Below are 6,063 nucleotides of genomic sequence, written 5' to 3'. Positions count from 1 at the left end.
CTGGCAGACTTAAGTCCTTTTGAATAATTGATGTTTCAAAATGAAATATTTGCATTTCACGAAAACGTACTTTTATACTGCAATTGTCTAATAGACAGCGGAAGTTTATAGGGTACTACAGTGGTAGTCCTTTCAGAAGAGGGAAAAAGTATCGACAGTTGCCGACAAAATAACAAGTGAAGGCTCTTAACGTTTTTTAACGAATTTATAATGAGCCCCTTGTAAACGGCCGCCGTTAACAGGAAAATCGTTACGCTTCCAGTTGCCTCCTTTAATTAATGCGGATTTCCCGAAGATGTTTTTTTTTAACTTTCGGGTTGGTATTTTTGAAAACTAATGGATATTGAACGTTGAGTTTCTCTTTAGGGAGAATTCGTTTTTTGTTATGGTTAATTAGGCGAAAACGTTTTAATGTTTTTAGTTGTTTTGTGTAATTGCTTTATTGGGTTGTCTGTAACTTAAGTGCTGTTAAAAATAAATTTTAGGGCAAATTATAAGATTGAATAATATATTTTACATTTATTTATATGTATAATGGTAATATTTTAAATATAGAGGTTATTGATATATATAATACACTAATAAAAATATAAGTTTTACCACAAAAATGAATAATAAGCCAACACTTTCAACCAATGCTATAAGGCGGTGGATAATAAAAACCCGTGTTTAAATACCATATGTATCCATGCGTTTTTCAATTTTCATTGTGTTCGTGAGCTCAGAATTAGGAATTATTTTTAATATTTTATTAAAACTTCTGCCGTAACCTGACAGGCGTTAGCCCAATACGTTACAACAGAGAAAATCTGTACCAACTGAGTAAGTCAATCAGATTTAATGAATACCTACTAGAGTCTCCAATTACTCGAACCATCAACTACTCGAGTATCGAATATTAAAATTTTAAAATACTCGAGTACTCGAGTACTTTCGAGTATTTACCAAATGTACCAAAATAGCTATTATTCAAATTCGTGCACGTATAAATAAATTAATAAAATACTTGGTATGTTAATTTTTACAATTATTTTAACTTCACGAACATACTTTTTAAAAACAATAATGCAAAAAGTGTCTTGAATTTAATATTACTGCTAACCTTTGGTTTTATTATTCCCGTTATGGAAAAAACCCTTTCCGTTGCTGTTGATGTTGGTCTTATTGTCATTAACGCGTTGGATAAGGCTTCTAATTTATATCTGTTCGCTTTTTATAGATATAAAATTTTTTGAACTCTCTTTTTATGTTCTCTTCTTTCATTCCCTTCTCTGCTTTACTCTTATTTCCTTCGACTATTGACAAAATAGCATTTTGTAATTCTTCTTGAATAGTTTTTTTTTCTTAACAATATACAATATTCTACTCCTTCTGATTAATGCGAACAATTTAAATCTATATCCTTTGAAGATGTATTTGGGTGAATCCCTTTCACTCTAGAGCTAAACGGTTCGCAAAGAACTGACTTTACTTTAAATGCCTTTAAAACACACAATTGTTTTGATTTATATTTTAAGCCGAGGGATCAGTATAAACAATTGACAACACTTTACGCTACAACTGCATAGCCATAAAACCTAAAAAAAATTTTGTTGATATTTCATATTGTTCATTGCCATAAATTAGATAAGTCGGGACTGTCGAACAGAAAACACAAAAGAAATTTCTCCGTCGTACCCACTAACATAGCCGACGACCGGAACTATGCAACTATGGAACTATGAAAAAATTATACCTGATAGTAACCGCTCTAGCTCGGGACTTCGGGCATAAACGCCAAATAAAAGCAAGACGTTAACCTTTACCGGACCCAGTTAAAGTTATTTTTGTTTCTGAAATATTTAAAAAAAAAATTAATTTCGAGTATTAATCGAGTAATTTTCAAAATACTCGATTATCAAGTACTTGAAAAATAGACAAAAATACTCGAGTATCGAGTACTCGATTACTCGAATTGGAGACTCTAATACCTACAAAGTAAGTATTAACCACTAGACTGAAAGTCTGGGAATCGGAGACATGTATAATAATAATTATAAATTATGTGTAAGACAGTCTATAAGCAATAGATGTCACTGCATCTAGGGCCGTTTTATTTTAATAATAACGCATTTTTTATAAATATAAATTCGAGTTTCGCTGAACCCGCAATTACTAGTCTGGGACGTTACGGACTACTCTATTCCGTCCTTATTATATAATTGTGATTTTGATAAATCATCACAGATTAGGTTTTATTACATTTTTAATCTCACAGATAATTATCAGGATGTTTATTCAAAATATAGCTAGGTTGTAAATAATAAGTATTGAAAATCATATAAAATTAAACTACTTCATAAGCAATAGAGAAAATCTAAAATCGGTTAAAATTACATTATACTACTTTGTAAGGTATAATCATTGTTTATAAATAATAAAATATGTCACTGATTAACATACTTTGATTTACTCTTGTATATCACTACTTACCGATGTTACTACGGACTTTTAATATGAAAGTGTTGGTCAAAGTATATTCAAAACAAATTTTGGTCAATAGGATAGCGCAAATAACGATTATCCCTTCTCAGAAGGCAAAAATCCACGTCAAAAGCAATAAAATCGTGTTGGCGCCGTTACAGTGGGAACGCTTGTTACCGAGCGTTCCCACTGCAACGGCGCCAACACGATTTTATTGCTTTTGACGTAGATTTTTACCTTCTGAGAAATGATAATTATTTTTGTGCACTCCTATTGACCAAAATTCGGTTTGAATATACTTTGACCAATACTATCATATTAAAAGTCCGTAGTGATATCGACAAGGATAGCGATCATATGTTTAAAACATTATGTATTATAATATCGAAATGCAGACAAACTGTAGAGCAATATTCACCAAGTTTCGACAAAGAAAGTTGAAAAAAATAATAATCCCAATGAGATTCAATCCTGCAAAGAAGTCGTAAAAGCAGCATTGCTACATTTATTTAGAGCCAAACTACAAGAATATCTCATAAAAGGCGACTACGGAGAGCTCTCTATCTTGTTTTTAGGCGGTAATGTTGATCAATGTGGATTGAAAATTTGGGCATCAAGTGCCATGCACCAAGTTCGAGAGCAAATATCAGTTCAAATTAACCAATAAAGATAAGGAAGCACTGTAACTGTCCAGGAAGATCGAATGCTGATTCGCGACTTCCTTAAAAATCATTGTAAAACGTCTTCTAAGCTAGCTGTTGAAGTCTCTGCAAGCGGAGGGTGAGAAGAAAGCTCAACAACGTGGAACTCAGAGGTTGTAAAGTCTGACTTTCAGAAATAAATAAAATTCGAAGATTGGGCCCGAAAACATCGAAAAATCTGAAAATTAGGTGAAAATCATTTGGTCCGATGAAACCAATTTTAAAATAATTTTAAATTAAAATTGGTTATTATAAAGAATATAATAAAAACTTAATTTATGCAAAAAAATTTAAGTAATAATTTTTAAAAATAATCATGCGTCGAATAGACGGAGAAGAATATCTTAAGATTGCGTAGTACCCAAAGTCAAATATTGTGGCGGAAGCGTTTTGTGCTGGGGTTGCATGGCAGCAGTTGAAATTCACTTTAATGGATTCCTACTGAAAAATATTTTAAGCACACCACGCTATCATCCGATTTCAACAAGAAAACGTTCCATGCCTTACTTTGCTAAAAAGCAGGGGTTAGTTTGCGTCAAAAGGTTTGACGTTTTTATGATAGCCTACAGTCACTATACCTAAATTCTTAGAGCGTTTATGGGCAAAATTAAAAGAAAATGTTACCCAACACAACTGCTAACCCAAAATTAAAAAAAATTGCAGATGGATTGAAGGAAATTGTCTCCATCCATAGGTTTGCAGCTGTAATTATAGATAAGGGTAGGCCTACTAAATATTAAAAATAAACTTTAAATAATCTTAGTCGGTTTTTATATATATATATATATATATATATATATATATATATATATATATATATATATATATATATATATATATATATATATATATATACCGTCTTTTTCCGAAAATAAGACATCCTCCGAAAATAAGCCCTAGCGTGATTTTCAGGAGTTTTTGGAATATAAGCCCTCCCCCGAAAATAAGCCCTAGTTAAAATAATGTGAAAAAAAATTCGTTAAAAAATGCTGTTGATGTATTAAGTATGTTTAGCTGCCCTTATACCTACTCGTATTTCATAGAAATGTTTGAAACAAAATATTCCGAGAAATTCATTGTTTACCTCTACAGTTCATTTCAAGCAATGCACCAGCACGTGTCAAAATTAATTCTATGAATTTATCTTAAAAATACAACTAAGGCAGCAGTATGCATTGTGCGACAGTGCAGGTATAACACTTGTTCATTTCAGTCTTGTAAGTCTGATTATTTCCTCATACGTAATTTTATTTTTTATAAAGTGAATAATTTTTATCCTCAGTTAAAATGAGTACAAAACGAAAGAGCTATTCCGTCGAGTACAAAAAGGGAATCGTGGAAGACTCCAGGGGTGTAAATCTTGTAACCTTCTGTAAAGAGAAGATGCTGGATCTCCGTATGGTTCGCAAATGGCGTGCAGACTACGATAACCTGTGTCAACTGGTGGGCCAAGGAAATGAGAAAAAACGCAGAGTTGGATCAGGTCGGCAGCCGTTATTTTCTGAGTTGGAAGAATGCATCTGGGAATGGATTGCCGACAGGAGAGCAATGGCTTTGGTTGTGCGCAGGGCTGATATTCAAAAGTTTGCTCTTGAAACAGCAATTGAATTTAATATATCCACAGAAGAATTTAAAGCATCGTCACACTGGATGGACAACTTCCTTCAACGACATGAACTGTCTCTAAGGAGATCAACAACAATGTTTAAGCTGGAAGACAATGAAGTTGTTAAACGTGCACTTGCGTTTAAGCTTTTTGTTGATGGCATCGATTTTTCGAAATACCAACTCTCCAACATGCTTGCTATGGATGAGACCGCGGTATTCCTAGGCCAAGGAGTTCAAACGACGGTTCACCACAAGGCTTCCTCGTCAATTTACGTTCCTTCTACCGGTTACGATAGTGCACGTGTTACCTGTATTTTGGCGATTCGTCTAGATGGCAAGAAAGTATCGCCATTTTTAATCACTAAAGGTAAAAAAGACCAGATTAAACGCATTTCAGGAATTTATGTCATTGAAAGTGAAAAAGCATGGTGCACCCAAGCAGTTATAAGAAAGTGGGTTGATTTTATGCTGCCACCACTGTTGAGGGGTCAAAATAGAGGTTTACTAGTTTGGGATTCAGCCAGTACACACCGTGCTAAAGACATGAAAAACTTTCTTGCTGAGAGGAAGATCGATCAAATAATGATTCCGGCAGGAATGACTGCTTACCTCCAGACACTTGACATTGCAATAAACAAGCCATTCAAGGATCATTTGCGGATGGAAATCAATGAATATATTGAAAACAGAATGGTGAGAAATCATCGAGGTAATTTTGTAAAACCAGGCTTACAAGAAGTTGTGAATTGGGTAAAAAATTCATGGGACAAAATTGTTTGTGTTTCCAATGCACTACGAACAGGCTACTTAGACAAAAAGTATTCATTTAACGATAGCTATATTGCAAGACATGAGAGATTCGGACCAATGATTCAACAGGAAATGAATTTGGAAGAAAATCAGAACAGACTTCAGAATTTGATCATTTATGACGATGTTCCAGAAGAAGATGACACGACTGTAATTGAATAAATTTAAATTTCTGTATTCTGTGTAAAATAAATAAATATTAAATAAAAATATATAAATATACTTTTATTTTTGCCCTCCCCCGAAAATAAGCCCTAGCGCGTATTTTGGACCAAAAAAGAAAGTAAGACAGTGTCTTATTTTCGGAAAAAGACGGTATATATATATATATATATATATATATATATATATATATATATATATATATATATATATATATATATATATATATATATATATATATATATATATATATATATATATATATATATATATATATATATATATATATATATATATATATATATATATATATATATAT

General features: G+C 32.4%; 1 long non-coding RNA gene across 2 annotated transcripts; it reads left to right on the top strand.

Moving 5' to 3' along the window:
• The first annotated feature begins 4,010 nt into the window (after positions 1-4,010).
• Positions 4,011-5,794, top strand: LOC148235197 (uncharacterized). Of its 2 annotated transcripts, none has more exons than XR_015809549.1 (2): positions 4,011-4,355; positions 4,447-5,794. It is a non-coding gene; the product is annotated as an uncharacterized LOC148235197 (long non-coding RNA). The 2 variants fall into 2 exon arrangements; XR_015809548.1 differs by having other exon boundaries at positions 4,011-4,381.
• Positions 5,795-6,063: the final 269 nt, after the last annotated feature.

The sequence above is a fragment of the Plectrocnemia conspersa genome, unplaced genomic scaffold (genome assembly GCF_051122295.1).
Source record: "Plectrocnemia conspersa isolate PC_06_02 unplaced genomic scaffold, ASM5112229v1 ptg000005l, whole genome shotgun sequence".
Taxonomy (NCBI): domain Eukaryota; kingdom Metazoa; phylum Arthropoda; class Insecta; order Trichoptera; family Polycentropodidae; genus Plectrocnemia; species Plectrocnemia conspersa.
This window is presented reverse-complemented; position numbering and strand designations above follow the sequence as displayed.